This window comes from Phascolarctos cinereus, unplaced genomic scaffold, assembly GCF_003287225.1.
Source record: "Phascolarctos cinereus isolate Bilbo 61053 unplaced genomic scaffold, phaCin_HiC Scaffold_4;HRSCAF=312, whole genome shotgun sequence".
Lineage (NCBI taxonomy): Eukaryota > Metazoa > Chordata > Mammalia > Diprotodontia > Phascolarctidae > Phascolarctos > Phascolarctos cinereus.
In genome coordinates this window covers 253,781,857-253,798,039 of record NW_027555847.1, presented here as the reverse complement: position 1 = coordinate 253,798,039, position 16,183 = coordinate 253,781,857, and the positions used below count along the sequence as shown (strand labels likewise).

The window sequence follows — 16,183 nt, the reverse complement described above, 5'->3', positions numbered from 1 at the left end:
CTAAAAATTTTTGACAACAGTTGCAATGACATTCTATCTCTGGAAAGGACTGGGTTGGGAATGTCTTCTAGAATCTCTTTTTTCAAGTTATACTTCTTTTTTGTAATTTTTCACTTTTGATATTTTCACTCTGTGTCAGCTCATGTAAGTCACTCCAGGTTTTTCTGAAGCCCACCTGCTCATCATTTCTTATAGCATAATAATATTCTATTACATTCATATACCACAACTTATTCAGCCATTTCCCAATTGATAGGAATCCCTTTAATTTCCAATTCTTTGCTACCACAAAAAGAGCTGCTATAAACATTTTTGTACATGTGGGTCCTTTTCCCATTTTTTTTGATTTGTTTGGGACACAGACCTAGTAGTAATATTGCTGGATCAAAACGTATGCAGTTTAGTTGTCTTTTGGGCATAGTTCCAAGTTGTTCTCCAAAGTGGTTGGATTAGTTCACAACTCCACCAACAATGCATTAGTGTTCTAGTTTTTCCACATCTTCTCCAACATTTATCATTCTCCTTTTCATCAATGGACAATCTGATAGTCAATTAGCCAATCTGATAGGTTTGAGGTGGCACCTCAGAGTTGTTTTAATTTGCATTTCTCTAATCAATAGTGATTTACAGCATGTTTTTCGTATAATTAGAGATAGCTTTCATTTCTTCATCTGAAAACTTTCTGTTGATATCCTCTGACCATTTATCAGTTGGGGAATGATTTGTATTCTTATAAATTTGACTCAGTTCTCTATACATGTATTTGAGAAATGAGGCATTTATCAGGAAAAAACTTCCTGTTTTCCTTCCAATCTTGGTTACATTGGTTTTGTTTGTGTAAGAACTTTTGGTATCACTCTTTATGTCTAAATCATATACTCATTTTGATCTTATCTTGGTATACAGTGCAAGATGCTGGTCTATACCTACTTCTGCCATACTGTTTTCCAGTTTTCCCAGGAGTTTTTGTCAAATAGTGAGTTCTTATCCCAGAAGCTGGAATCTTTGGGTTTACCAAACAGTAGATTACTATAGTTATTGACTACTGTGTCTTGTGTACCTAACCTATTCCACTGATTTAGCACTCTATTTCTTAGCCAGTATCAAATAATTTTGATGACTGCTGCTTTATAATACAGTTATTGATCTGGTATGGCTAGGCCAATTACCCTTGCATTTTTCATTAATTAGCTTGATACTCTTGACTTTTTGTCCTTCCAGATGAATTTTGTTATTATTTTTTTTCTAGCTCTATAAAATAATTTTTGGTAGTCTGATTGGTATTGTACTGAATAAGTAAATTAATGTAGGTAGAATTGTCACTTTTATTATATTAGCTTGGCCTACCCATGGGCAATTGATATTTTTCTAATTGTTTAGATCTGACTTTATTTATATAAAAAGCATTTTGTAATTGTGTTCATATAGTTCCTGGGTTTGTTTTGGCAATATTTTATATTGTCTACAGTTATTTTAAATAGAATTTCTCTTTCTGTCTCTTGCTGGGTAATATATAGAAATGCTAATGATTTCTGTGGGTTTATTTTCTATTCTGCAACTTTGCTAAAATTGTTAATTATTTCAAGTAGTTTTTTAATTGATTCTCTAGGATTCTCTACGTATACCATCATGTCATCTGCAAAGAGTGATAGTTTTCTTTCCTCATTGCCTATTCAAATCCTTTCAATTTCTTTTTCTTCTCTTCTTGCTAAAGCTTATTCCCATTGCATGTAATGCTTGCTGATAGTTTTAGATAGATGCTACCTATCATTTTAAGGAAGATTCCATTTATTCCTATGCTCTTTAGTGTTTTTAATATGAATGGATGCTATATTTTGTCAAAAGCTTTTTCTGCAGCTATGAGATAATCATATGATTTCAATTAGTTTTGTTATTGATATGGTCAATTATGCTGATAGTTTCCCTAATAGTGGACCAGCCCTACATTCCTGGTATAAATCCCACCTGGTCATAGCATATTATTCTTGAGATAAAGTGCTGTAATCTCTGCTAATATTTTATTTAAAATTTTTGCATCAATACATTAGGGAAATTGATTTATAATCTTCTTTCTCTGTTTTGGCTCTTCCTGGTTTAGGTATCAAAACGATATTTGTGTCATAAAATAAATTTGGTAGAACTCCTCCGCCTATTTTTCAAAATAGTTTATAGAGTATTGGAATTAATTGTTCTTTAAATGTTTGGTAGAATTTACTTGTAAATCCATTGGGCCCTGGAGATTTTGTTCTTAGGGAGTTCATTAATGGCTTGTTCAATTTCTTTTTTCAAAACAGGGTTATTTAAATATTATAATTCCTCTTCTGTTAATCTGGGAAATTTAGATTTTTGTAAACATTCATCCATTTCACTTAGATTGTCAGATTTATTGGCATACAGGTGGGCAAAACAGATCTTAATTATTGCTTTAATTCCCTCCTCATTGGTGGTGAATTCATCCTCTTCATTTTTGATACTGGTAACATGGTTTTTTTTTTAAATCAAATTAACTGAAGGTTTATCTATATTATTGGTTCAGCTCTTAGTTTCATTTATTAGTTCAACAGTTTTCTTTCAATTTTATTAATTTCTCCTTTGATTCTCAGAAATTTTGGTTTTTAATTGGGGATTTTTAAATTGTTCTTTTTCTAGCTTTTTTAGTTTTTTGCCCAATTCATTGATCTCCTCTTTCTCCATTTTATTCATGTAAGCATTTAGAGATACAAAATTTTCCCTAAGTACTGTTTTGGCTACATGCCATAAATTTTGGTACGTTGTCTCATTATTGTCATTCTCTTTGATGAAATTATTGATTGTTTCTATGATATATTGGTTGACCCATTAGGATTAGATTATTTTCTTCCTTTAGGATTAGATTATTTAGTTTCTAATTAATTTTTAATTTATCTTTCCATGGGCCTTTATTACATGTATTTTTATTGCCTCATAATCTGAAAAGGATGCATTTAATATTTCTGCCTTTCTGGATTAACTGTGAGGTTTTTATGCCCTAATACATGGTCAATTTTTATGTAGGTGCCATGTACCATTGAGAAAAAGGTATACTCCTTTCTATTTTCATTCAATTTTCTCTGCCATATCTAACTTTTCTAAAATTCTACTCACCTCCTTAATTTATTTCTTGCTTATTTTGCGGTTAGACTTATCTAGTTCTGAGAGGGGGAGGTTGAGGTCCCTTACTGGCATAGTTTTGCTATTTCTTGCTGTAACTCACTTATTTCTCCTCTAAGAATCTGGATATTATACCATTTTTGCATATATGTTTAGTACTGATATTACTTCATTGTCTAAGGTACCTTTTAGCAAGATGGAGTTTCCTTCACTATGTCTTTTAATTAGATCTATTTTTGCTTTTGCTTCATCTGAGATCAGGATTGCAACCTCTGCTGTTTTTTTTTTTTACTTCACCTAAAGCATAATATATTCTGCTCTGGTCTTTTACCTTTACTCTAGGTATATCTCTGCCTCAAATGTATTTCTTGTAAACAACATATCATAGTATTCTGGTTTTTAATCTGCTCTGCTATCTGCTTCTGTTTTAAGGGAGAGTTCATCTCATTCACATTTACAGTTATGATTACTAACTGTATTTCCTTCCATCCTATTTTCCCCCTGTTTATATTTTCTCTCTTCTTTCACTCTTTTCCCTCCTCACCAGTGTTTTGCTCTTGACCACTGCCTCTCTCAATTTCCCTCCCTTCTATCAGGTACCCTTCCTTTTCTTTTCTTTTTCCCTCCCACTTCTGCCCTTTATTCTATAAGCACCTCCCTCCCTTTTCTTTCCCCTTTCCCCTCCTACTTCCCTATGGGATAAGATAAATTTCTATATCTGAGTGTGTATGCTATCCCCTCTTTGCACCAAATTGATAAGAGTAAGGTTCAAACAATGCTCATCCCCTCCCTTCTTTCCCTCTACTGTACTAGGTCTTTTGGGCCTCCATATGATGTAATTTACTCTATTCTGCCTCCCTCTTTACTCTTCTCCCAGTACAATCATTTTTAATCCCTTAATTTTTTTGTATCATCACATCAAAGTCAACTTACACCCATGCCTTCTGTCTATGTATACTCCTTCTAACTCTCCTAATAAAGAAATAGTTCTCAAGAGTTATAAGCATCATCTTTCCAAGCAGAGATGTAAAACAGTTTAACCTTATTAAATAACATGGGTTTTTTTCTTCCCTGTTTATCTTTTTATCCTTCTCTTGTGTCTTGTATTTGAAGATTTAATTTTCTGTTCAGCTCTGGTCTTTTCATCAGAAAAATTTGTAAGTCCCCTATTTCACTGAATGTCTATTTTTTTCCCTGAAAGATTATGCTCAGTTTTGCTGGGTAGTTGATCCCTGGTTATAATCCAATCTCCTCTTGCCTTCCAGAATATCATATTCCAAGCCCTCTAATCTTTTAATGTAGAAGCTGCTAAGTCCTGTGTAATCCCAACTGTGGCTCCTTGATTTTTGAATTGTTTCTTTCTGGCTGCTTGCAGTATTTTCTCCTTGACCCCATAATTCTGGAATTTAGCTACAATATTCCTTAGAGTTTTCATTTTGGGATTTCTTTTATGAGGTGATCACTGGATTCTTTCAATTATGATTTTACTCTCTGGTAATAGGATACCAGAACAGTTTTCCTCGGTAATTTCTTGAAAGATGCTGTCCAAGGTCTTTTTTGATCATAGCTTTCAGTCCAATGATTCTTAAATTATCTCTCTTGGATCTATTTTCCAGGTCAGTTGTTTTTCCAATGAGGTATTTTAAGTTTTCTTCTGTTTTTTCATTCTTTTATTTTGTTGGCTGATTCTTGATGTCTCATAGAGTCATTAATTTTCACTTGCTCAATTCTAATTTTTAAGGAATTATTTTCTTCAGTCAGCTTTTGTACCTCCTTTTCCATTTGGCCAATTCTACTTTTTAAGGAGTTATTTTCTTTGGTGGATTTTTTTCTTCCTTTGGCCAACTGTATTTTTTGGGCAATTGTTTTCTTCAGTCAATTTTTGTCCTTCCTTTTCCAAGATGTTGACTCTCTCTTGCATATCTCTCATTTCTTTTCCCAATTTTTCATCTACCTCTCTTATTTGGTTTTTAAAATCCTTTTTGAGCTCTTCCAAGCAGGCTTTTTGGGCTTGAGACCAATTCATATTCCCCTTTGAGGCTTTGCATGTAGGCATTTTGACACTGTTGTCCTCTTCTGAGTTTGCATTTTAATCTTTCCTGTTGCCATAACAGCATTCTATGGTCAGGGCTCTTTTCTGGTTTTATTTGCTCATTTTTTTTAGCCTATTTCATGACTTTTAAAGTTGATCTCTGATCCTGGGACACAAAGGGCACTGTCCCAAGCTTCTTGTGCTGGGGCCAGGGGTCTGGTCGCTGGCTTTCTGCATCGGGGCCTCAGGTGCTGGCAGCTTGCCCACTACACTGGGGTGGCCCAGCCTAGTCACACCTGTTGTGCCAGAGGGTTCCAGGGCTGGCAATTTGCCTTCTGAGCTGGGGCTGGAAGCCTCACAGCTGGCCTACTGTGCCATTGGCCTGCTGAGCCAGTACTGCAGGGCCTCAGTTGCTGATCTATGCTATGGCTAAGAGCCTCCTGCTGGCTTGCCCAGACACCGGCTGCACTGGGCTGTGTTTCCCTTTTATCCAAGTGAAAGACCTTTCGTGAAGTCTTTCTTAAGTTATCTTAAGCTGGAAAATTGTTTCATTCCATATTTTTGTAGTTTCTGTTGCTCTACAATCCATTTAGAGGCTTGATTTAATGTTGCTTCCGAGAGAAACGGGGGAGAGCTCAGGCAATTTCCTGGCTTTTCTCTACCATCTTGGCTCCTCTGAGATTGTATTATTTAAAATGTATATTTGGCCTTCTGTCATTCTGAATATCTTAAAGGTATTCTACTTCCGTGTTCTCAATTTTGGTAGCTTATAACTTTGTATAATAGGTTCTAATTACTCTTTTTATTTCTTCTTGTTTTGCTGTGATTTCACATTACTCATTTCCTATTTGTAAATTTTATCTTCTGTCCTCTTCTTTTTCATCAGATTAGCTAAAGGTTTATCAATTTTATCAGTCTTTTCAAGGAAATACCTTTTAGTTTTAGTGAACATTTCTATGGAGGAAGTTTTGTTTCTAGTTTATTTATTTCTCTTATAATTTTATATCTCCTCTTTTATGCTTATTTTATGTTTATTCACAATTTTCTAATTTTAAAAAATATTCAGTTTATTAATCTTCTATTTTGTTAACGTATGTTTATAAAGATATGATTTGTTCTCCTAGTATCTTTAGCTACATGAGAAATGTTAGCATGTTTTTTCATTATTACTATTTTCTTTCATCTAATTATTAACCATTTCTATGATCTGTTTTTTTACTCACTCTTTATTTAGGATTTAGTTGTTTACTCTCCATTTGGGTCTGCCTTTTGTTTGTGGTCCCTGAACCAGTTACTATGCATTTGTTTATAATATTATTATGCCTTAAAACATGGTTAATTGTACGTAAAAGTTTCGCATGGTGCTAAGAAACATTCTTTAGCAGTTCCATTTGGAAAATGCCATAAGTCCTTTAGCTCCAGTTTCTTCAGAAATTTCTTCGATAATACAATTTCCCCATTATCTTTCTGTTAGACTTATCCAAAGCTGAAAGAGAAATATTGAATTCTCCTGTTGCTATTGTGCTGTTATGTATTCTTGCAGCACGGTTAATGTTTCCTTTATAAATTTAGATGCCAAGGAATTTGAAGCATACAAGCTGGTCTGTTGTCCATCGTTCCTTTCAGCATAATATAGTTTCCTTGTTTATCCCTTTTTATGTTTTGAATGCTTGTTTTTGCTTTGTCTCATAACATAATTGCAGCTTCTGATTTTTCCAATTCATTTGATGCATAGTAATTTTTTTCTAGCCCTTCATTTTTTATTTTGTATATGATTTCTTTCTTTTTTAAATGTTTCTTATAAACAATAGACAGAAGGATTTTGTTTTCTTATCTAATCTGTCTCTATGTCATTTTATTGGATTATTTAATCCATTAACATTTAAAGTGATGAGAATTAGGTTTATGTTTTCCTTTATCTATCTCTAATGATTTTTTCAAATAGGATTTTTCCCCTCTTTCACTGCAAACACAGTACTATGCCTCTTCAATTACTTCAACTTAATCTATTTTTATGTGGCCCTATTCCTACCAGCTCTCTTCTCCTAACTCTTGAGGCTCACTTCTTACCCCTATTTGTTAGCCCTTTTTCTGGTTTTAGAGTTTTGCTTATTAGTTCCTTTTTCTTGCTTGCTTTTATCAAGTTATTTAATTTTTCCCTTCTTTTTTTTCCCCTTTCACTTAAGCAGTTAAGTAGAATTTTTTAAGTAGAATTGCCCATCTTCTCCTCTCCTCAATTCATTTTGTTCACTAATTTTTAAAATTTCATTTTCTGTGCTTTTTCTAAAAGGATGTCTTTCTCATATTATCTTCATCATTTATCTTTCCTTTCTATCTATTCTAAACTTTTATGCTTTGATTCATCATACACATACATATATATATATACATACATATATATATACGTGTGTGTGTATATGTATGTATATATTGTGTGTGTGTGTGCATTGGGGGGCACCTCAAGGGTACGTGTAGAGAAGGGAGAGAGGAAGAGGAAAAAGAGAGAAAGAAAAAAAAGAGAGTACTTTATTCTCTGTATTTCTCATAGAATTAAAACTTTTGAAATAACTACTTTGGAGTACCTCTTCCAAACAGTTTCTGTTATTGCCTTATAGATCTTACCCCCAGCACCCATTTTTCTGTTGTGCCTCACTCTTAGAAATACTAACTCCAATAGGTGATGGAGAAGATATTGCCCCATAGCAGGAATTTTATCATGTCTCTGATTGTGAATTTCATTATTGAGCTTTGCTGTCCTCTTGGTAATTTTTTTCCCTTTTCCTCAAAATCTCTTCCCTGGTCCCAGGCCCTTCCACCCTTCTGAATATCAGATGTTTCTTAGTAGCTCTGATTCCCTTCTTCTGAGGCAGAATTAGTATACCAAATCCCTGAAGATAATGCTCAGTGTAAGGTCTCTATCTCCTTTCATATAATATCTCTCTTCTTTCCTAGGAGCATTCAACAATGGTTCCACCTCCAATCAATAAAACAAGGTTTCTTCCCTTTCTTTTCCCTTTCCTTAATCCTTCCCTTTGCCTCCTAACATACTTTCCTATAGGCCCTCTTCTTCCTGATTGACTATAGGAATTACTTTCCCTTCATTTATGGCTAGGCTTAGATGTGCAGGGTAAATGAACACTGGGTTGTATCTTGAGCTTCACTGCACTTTAGAACACATTATTCTACTCCCTCCTTCCTGCAGAAGTCTTGTGTTATTCAAATTTCCTTTCCTTTACATTTGAAGGGATTTTTTTTTCCTTCTAGGCACTTTCAGAATTTGTTAGATCTCTATGGAATTGTTAAATTCAACCACTATATATGTGTCTTCAAGTTTGAAGTCTAGAATTTGTTTTTTCTGGAGTTTATCTATGCAGTCTTTTGATTGGCTTTGTTTTGACTGACTGACTTTTTATGTATTTAGAAACTTTAGAAGTTCTGGGCAGCTACCTTGTATTATTTCTTGCATTATGTTGTTCAGGTTTTTTGATTTCTCATATTCTTCTGAGAGACCTATATTTTTTAAGTTGTCTCTTACACATTCTGTCTTTGAGATTAATGTTTTACTTGTATTGAAAGCACAGTCTTTTAACATTATTGCTTTTCTTCTTACAGATTGTCCAGCCTAGTAAAATTAGATTTAAAGATACCTCTTATGTTATATTCCATAATAAATTATAAACTGATTTATGACCTACATATATGCATTAAATCATGTCACTAAAAATTAAAAGAAATCACCTACTTTTTACATTCATGAGTAGAAAAAATATGGTAGTACCTATATGAACTGATGCAAAATGAAACAAGAACTCAGATATTATTGTGCATAATAACAGCAATGCTATAATGATGATCAACTGTGAAAGACTTAGTTATTCTGATCAGTACAATGATCCAAGACGGTTCCAAAGGACTCATGATAAAAAAAAAAAAAGCTACCCACCTCCAGAGAGCAATCTGATGAACTCTGAGTGCAAACTGAAGTACAATTTTCTCTCCTTTGTTTTCCTTGTTTTGTCTGTGATGTGGCTAATAAGGAGATATGTTTTGTATGACTTCACATGTATAATTGATATCATTTTGCTTATCTTCTCAGGGGTGGGATAAAGGAGATAATTTAGAACTCAAAAAAAATTTTTAAGAATGCTAAAAATAATTTTTTTAAATGAGAGGTTAAAACAAAATTTACTACCAGCAGGTAGTTCAAAAAAAGCTGTAGTTTCAATCATTGTTGCAAAGTAAAAATAAAAATTCCAAATAACAAGAAAGAAAAATAGAAAATTATGCTTTAAAAAAATCACAGAAAATATCAATACTACACATAAACAGTATCAATGGTAAATATAAAAGCACCACCTGGCAAAGGATCCAAACTTACAAAGAAAAATGTAAGTGAATCCCAAAAGACACTAACATCACAATAATTTTTGGAGATTATTTTGTTTTCTCAGAACTGGAAAAATCTAAAAGAAAGATAAACAAAATGGAAAATACAGAACTGAGAAAACTTTTACAAGAAGTTAGAGCTGAAAAATAAAATGAGGAAAGGGAAAAACAGATCAATATCACTAAATGTATAAATATTTTAAATAAATTCTAACAAAATGACAAATAGCATTATATTTAAAAAATTCAATCTAACCAAAGTAGAACAAATACAGAATAGAGGAGGTCATAAAACATAAATGATAATTTTTCTTTTGTTATTTTGAAAACCTTTTACACTAATAAAATCAATGAATGCATAAGAAGGGAAAACATTTTTTGGAGAAAATCTTATCTTTGATAAGAACGTGACATTACATATATGTGTATATCTATGTCTATATCCAAATACATATAGAATTAAGACAAATATGTAAGAGCCGTTCCCAATGGATAACTAACTGGTCAAAGGACAGGTTTAAAAATGAATTGTAGGGCAGCTAGGTGGCGCAGTGGATAAAGCATCAGCCCTGGAGTCAGGAGGACCTGAGTTCAATTCCAGCCTCAGACACTTGACACTTATTAGCTGTGTGACCCTACGCAAGTCACTTAACCCCACTGCCTGGCCCTCTCCCCCCAAAAAAAGAATGGCAAGTCATTACATTAATAAGATGATAAATGGAAACCAAAACAACTCTGAAGTTTCATTTCTCTCTTAGCAAACTGGCAAAGATGATAAAAGGTACAAATAACTAATTTTGGAGTGGTTTTAATAAGATATCCATGCTGCTGCTAGAAGTATAAACTGGTCCAACCATTTTGGAAAACAGTTTGGAAGTAACTAAAGCATCTATACCATTTCACTAAGAAATATGGTTACTAAGCACGTATCTCAAAGACAGAAAGATGAAAAAATTTATAGAAGTATTTTTGTGGTAGCAAATTTCTAGAAACAAAGTTAATGGCTTTAGGCAACAACCTGGGGCACACAACAGATACAAAAAATTCGGAGAAGCATGGGAAGACGCATGTGAATTTATATGAAGGAGAACCAGGAAAACAACATGCATGACTATAACAATGTTTTAAAAAAAAAAAAAAAAGGTAAAAGTCAATGCCAATAATAGAGACCAAGCTTGACCCTAGAGTAAAATAGAAAATGTACCTTCCCTAGCTTCACTGGTGAGCTGGGGGAACATAGGTGTGGAATATTTTATATGCTATGAGACAGAGGTGTCAAACAAACGATTCATTAACCATATGTGGACCACAAAACTCCTGAGTGCAGCCTGAACCAGATTAAAGTGTAATTGGGAAACAGTTAACAAAATCAATAAAAATACAATAAAATATTAGATAATATTAATAATTGGTTTTCTAAGTTAATACATGGCCCACTATGATCTTTATGCATAGTTTGGTGGCCCCTGTTTCTATTTGAATTTGACACAACTGCTATCATAATAATTAAAACAACAACAATAACAAACATTTATATACAGCTTACTCTGTGGCAGCTGTGCTAAGCACTTTACAATTATTATCTCATTTGATCTTCACAACAACCCTGAAAGGTAGGTGCTATTATCATTCTGATTGAGGAAACTAAGGCAAAAAGAGGTTAAATGACTTGCCCCAGGGTCGTAGTGCTAATAAGGGCACAACTGAACTCAGGTCTTTCTTACTCCAGGCCTGGTGCTCTACCCACTGCACCACCCAACTGCCCCATAAGATATGGTCCAATGACTTGGTTTTGCTAAACTACTTTTTTCCCCTGCTTTTTTCATTTAAAAAAAAAATCTTTATTACAAGGTATGGCTCTCTGTTAAAGAAGGAAGAGATATATTCAGAAATGAATGTGATATAAAAACAAATCAATAAAATAAAGCTTAAAAAGGTGCATTCAATTTAATTGAATCCATACTACTGTTTCCCATATAAATACAGAAAACTGAGTGCTGATTTAACTTGGCTTGGATAAGAAGTACTAGATAACCATCTTTGCAATTACTCTCTCCTTGTTGCTTGCATTAACTGTCTGAAGGCAGAGGCAAAGAATATAGAAGGCACTATATACAACATAGTTGCCACGTGTGTATTGAGGCCACTGGGCTGGGTGGACCCAAGAATAACATTCTAAAGTTGTATAGCATTAATACTACGTAAAGTGATTCACTTAAAACAGAAATGACAGGACAGTTGGCACATTTCACGGCTCCATCAAAAGTCACACTGATACAGTATTAGTGGAACTGGGCCAACTACTCGGGATATCAATTTGGAATTATGAAAGAAATGTGACTAAACTGTTCACACTCTTTGACCAAAGATCCCACTACTAAGCATATACTCCAAGTAAGTCAGTGACAGAAACAACCTTTCCACACTAAAATCTCATAACCTCTTTGTGGTAACAAAATATAGAAACAAAGTAGATGAATGGCTGATAACACTATGGTATATTAAAAGAATGGACTTTTATTGTGCAGTGACTTTTATTGTGCAGTAAGAAATGAAAAGTATGAGTAACAGAAAATCACAGGAAGACAAATATACTGATTGAGACTGAAACAAGCAGGAGCAAAAAAACAATAACATACAACACGAAAAGGAAGTGAAATCAGAGTACCTGAAAAGCCAAAGTTCCTGACAGTGAAATATACCACTTTCCTCATGACAGAAGAGTGGCAAAGTACACAAAAGAAATGCTGTATTCCTTGTTAGATGCGGTCACTAAGTGGATATTTTTCCTGAATTGTTTTCCTTGGTCACAAGGGGTAGGGGGTGCTTTAATTGGGGGTTGGGTTGAGGGTAGGGTGGGAGGATTTCTCCAAAAGACTGTGATGCAAAGACTATATATATGCGCATGCACATGCACACACACAAATATAAACAAAATATTTTTTTTAATAAAATGAAGGAGGCGCCATGAATGCTTTCAAGGTCATTTGGAGTCTATTTCAATAGGGTTAGTTTTAAATAAGTCATCCTTAATAAAGCTGAACAAAATGTGTTTCTTCAATTTCCCCCCAAATTTACTTGTTCTGGACTCTGGCTATACCACCTGTAAAATAAAAGAACACACTGTACTTAAAATAAACCTGGCATTTCTACTCTCTCAAGGCCAGTAGCTCATCATCCTACTGAATCATTTTAGTTAGACTAGGGCTCATTAGCAAAACCAGCAGAGTGTTAGCATGACAGGGGAGAGGCCCAAAGGAAATGACACCCCCTAACTTGTCAGGCTTGGGCAGTCATCCAGCTTACTCTCCTTTCTAAGCCACCTACCTTGAAGTCTGCTCCCCTGACCTCCTTAAAAACAGATCATAATTTCCTAAAGCTTTTAAGCCATTTTCTCAAATTGGAACATTTTTAGAAAAATAAGGCTATTAGGCTTTAACTTTTGTAACCATAAGAAAAAAATCATATCAGATGTTTGTCAGATAATCATAATAGTGGCTACTATAAAATACAAATAGGCATTTTAATCTGTGAACCAGGAGTGTAATTTACCTTGAAGAGGACTCTATTTTATAAGAATTTGAAACAGGTAATTTTTCAAATAGTGAAAGACAATATTATATTCTATGTTGTAAATAAGAAAAAAGGGCCCTATGGGAAGTTATACAATCACCTCAACATTTATTCACTGAGAGTTTTAAACACTGACCTGTTAATGATTGGATGGTTTTATCTTACATAGACATAGAAAAAAGTTATCAGTGGAGAAAAAAGGAGATACAAAAGTCAGTTCATGTTCAGTAGAGAAACTCCTATCCTAAAGCATAACATATTTTCCTATTTAGTTTTTAAAATTCAGTAATTTTTAATACATCAAAGTTACAATTCAAATGTTTAACTACTAAAATGCATCTATGATATCTTCAATTTGAAATCTAAGTTTTAGATGTTGCTTCCAATGAAAAAGATCACAACTGATCTATGACCTCTCAATCCTAGGTGACTCATCCATTTCCATCCACAAATTAACCACAGGGAGTCCACCCAATCTGTTACGGCCCTTCCTTAACTTCTCCTAAGAGCACTTGTTATCCCTGGCTTTCACCAATGAACAACCCATCATTTTTATTTATACATTTCCCTGATGACATCTCTCTTTTGTCTCCAGCCCCTAACAATGGCTGCCCTCCATCCCTGGCATGCAAATCCACCTCCCACAATCTCTAGTCTCCTTCAAGATTCAGATAAAATGCTATCTTCTATATGAAGCCTTTCTTGGTCTACCCAGCTGCTAGTGCCTTTCTGGAAAATAATAACACCTATTTTTAAGTATTTTGTATGTCTATTTATGTACATGTTTCCCCCTATACAGTATAAGCTTCTTAGCATCAGGGTGTGCTTGCTCGTCTTTTTATCATCAGCACCTAGCACCTGTGCTTGGCACTTAATAGAAATTTAATAAACAATTGTTAATTGACTGATTGATTAATGTCATCATTTACCCAAAATACTTTCAAGTATGTATTTTATTATAGGACACAACCAGCTCCCACCAACTATACTCCATTCCATTGTCCTCTGTATGATACACATTTTAAACTCATCAAACACTGTAGAATTCCATGACTCACAGACTCACAGCTAAACAACACCACTAAAATATTGGGATCAGAAAGATAGGTCATAGGACAATAGATTTAGAGCTGACAGGCACCTCAGAGGCCATGAAGGCCAAACCTATCATCTTACAGATGAGGAAATTGAAGCCCACAGAGGTTAAGTGACTTCCTTGGGGACACAAAACAGTAAAGCTAGTATTGTTTCTGGGAAAAGTTTGAGGTCATTTAAAGGGCTTTGTAATTTTCTGAATGCAGTCTGACCCACTCTATTTTTCCTATTTAATTCTGGGCCCAACTCACAGTATATTTGCACTTTCTATCTGAGGTACACAGACAAGCTCTATAGGCTGTCCATCTACTTGTAGGTCAACAGATAGATGTCATTCACTTGGTTTTTCATGTGTGGATAGTAAGGGCAAACTCTTTTAGGTGGTTACAGATCTTTTCCAGAAGGTTCTATAATGTTCTGGGACTTGACAATAGTGGTATAGCACCATCCACAAAGAGGAACACCTGTAAGACTTTGTCATCTATAGGAAATTCATCTTTAATTTGGACTGAGCTAAAGCTCCTCCATGACAGTGGTGAAAATATTTGTTCTTGTTATATGTCTTCCCTGACACTGATGATCAGAAGAGGTTATTTCTGTTATATTTTTCAAAGAAATTTGGATAATTTTGATGTATGAGTAACTGTCTCTTTGTTGAAGGATACACATTTATGGCAGCATTTTGCTCTAGCACTTTTTAATAGTCAACAAACATTATACATAATGGTATCTTGTATTCTTTTCATCTCCCAGTCAATTGTGTGACACTAAAGATGTAGTCTATCGTGGAATACTGTTCGTGGAAGATTGCCTGTTCCTTCCTAATACCCTCACTGAGGGATGCCCTCAATACGTGTGTAGAAGGTTCTCATGAACATTTTATAGAAGTATGAAAATAGGCATATAGGTCAGTAGTCACCCTTTTTTTATACTAATTAGGTCTAAGTTTTTTTTTCATGTATTTAGTAATTTTCCCTCTTTTAGATATTTTGTAAATAGAACCCTTAACACCTTCACAAATGCACTGGTTCCAGCACATATCTCCTCCTTGGTCTAATCCAATTCTTTTCACCATCATTGTTCTCTTTGGTGAGAGACAGAAAGGCAGCAAGTGCCACGCAACTCAGGCCCCTGAAACCACCTGTTCTCAGGCTCTGATGGCGATAGTGCAGGACCCAGACAAGAGCTCTGGGGAATAACCACCCCCGGGGCCACTAGCCCTGTTTCCAGCTCAGCCTCCCACAGCCATCATCAAGGAAATCAACCTTTTGGAGATGCCACTTGGTAACTGCTTCTTCAGGTGCTGCAGCCTCTGTCTCCTCAGTAGACACAAGTACTGAAGACAAGAACACAAAAGTTCTCCAATCAAAGTCTTCGGCACTGTCAAATGAGTTCAGTATCAGAAAAAGGTGTAGTTTTAAAGGAGATACATTACTATCTGACCTGCCACTGTACCCTAAAGACCATGGAACCTTTACATCTGACTTTGCAGCTGAAACACCAATATGTTTTGTCTTCCTTGTTAGAGTGCTTTGAGAGCAGGAATTGTCTTGCTTTTCAAGAATTCCACATTTTCGAGTATTCCTAGAACTTAGTTTGCACATAAGTGATTTTTCATTTATCCATTCATTCATTCCTGTCTTATAATTCCCCTAAAAGCACATTTGGGACTCTGATGTTAGAGTCCAAGTACAGTGTGCTGTAGTCTTAGGTGGCCAAAAAAAAACCAGTTATAAAATCTTTGAAACACTTCTCCACTCTTGTCTTGTTTTTATTATTGCTTTATGGTCTTCCTTCCAGTTTCAGCCTTAAATAATGTCAGAAGGACTTTGCTCAGATCTCTTGCCAAACTTTCTTTAAACTGGGTTTACCCTTTGCTTCTTCTGCTTTACGAAGCAATATATTGTTTATACTCTTTTGTTATCATCCTTTGTGGGATTTTACAAATGAGTTTTATTCACAACCAGT

At 34.6% G+C, this 16,183-nt stretch overlaps 1 protein-coding gene across 1 annotated transcript in view; it reads right to left on the bottom strand.

Moving 5' to 3' along the window:
• The window catches only part of AOPEP (aminopeptidase O (putative)), a 498,190-nt gene that overhangs the window by 408,446 nt on the left and 73,561 nt on the right, over positions 1-16,183 (bottom strand).